This window comes from Octopus bimaculoides, chromosome 7 (assembly GCF_001194135.2).
Source record: "Octopus bimaculoides isolate UCB-OBI-ISO-001 chromosome 7, ASM119413v2, whole genome shotgun sequence".
NCBI lineage: Eukaryota > Metazoa > Mollusca > Cephalopoda > Octopoda > Octopodidae > Octopus > Octopus bimaculoides.
In genome coordinates this window covers 40,759,333-40,760,189 of record NC_068987.1, presented here as the reverse complement: position 1 = coordinate 40,760,189, position 857 = coordinate 40,759,333, and the positions used below count along the sequence as shown (strand labels likewise).

The 857-nt window shown below is 33.1% G+C and overlaps 1 protein-coding gene across 1 annotated transcript in view; it reads right to left on the bottom strand.

Moving 5' to 3' along the window:
• Positions 1–857, bottom strand: part of LOC106881794 (uncharacterized) — a 38,244-nt gene that overhangs the window by 3,945 nt on the left and 33,442 nt on the right. The gene's annotated exons all lie outside the window — the stretch shown is intronic.

Here is an 857-nt window from a genome sequence, read left to right as displayed (position 1 = left end):
CCGAGACACCTCACCGGAGCCAAGAAACAAAAGAAAAATAGTGTAATAGATGTAAAACGACTTGCTCTGAAAGAATATCAAGAACACACACACACACACACACACATATATATAACATTAGTCTAAATTCATGATTATTTTAGAATTTAATTGAAACTCATGAGGGGTGTATTTTGGTCAGAAATATAGTAACGAAAGGGTTAAGGTACTGAGCTATCTTCTGGTAGGTGATCCCATATGAATGTCTGCAGTGGAATGGAATCAGCTAAAGGAATTTAAGACTTATAGCAGACAATGGATTGGTCCTAACATCCACGAACTAAAACTTCGTTACAGTTTCTGCTGAAACAATTTCACTGACGAAGTTTGGATTGACCTGAGACAATGGTAGAAAACACTCATTCAGTATCGAAAGCAAAACTACCTAATTGTAAAATAAACTTAATCACATGGCCTTACTCCATTCAACAAAAATATACCCCACTTGATGATGAAATAAATATTGACTTTTAACTCTTTCGTTACTATATTTCTGACCAAAATACACCCCTCATCAGTTTCAATTAAATTCTAAAATAATCATGAATTTAGACTAGTCTCATTAAACACTTGTAACTTTTTTATTTATCAACATATTAATGTGATATTTGGAACATAATTAAAGAAAGGGTTCTTAATCAATTCTATTGCATAATTTTTGTCTGAAAGTTCACGTACTGGGGTACTGCTAGTGTCTCTCACATGTAAATATTGGTTCAGCTTCACAAATCATACTCGTTCATAATACTGGAAATATATTCATCGTCAAAAGGTTCCTGATTGCTCCAGTAATTTGTTATTCTGGGTAACTGTCTAAT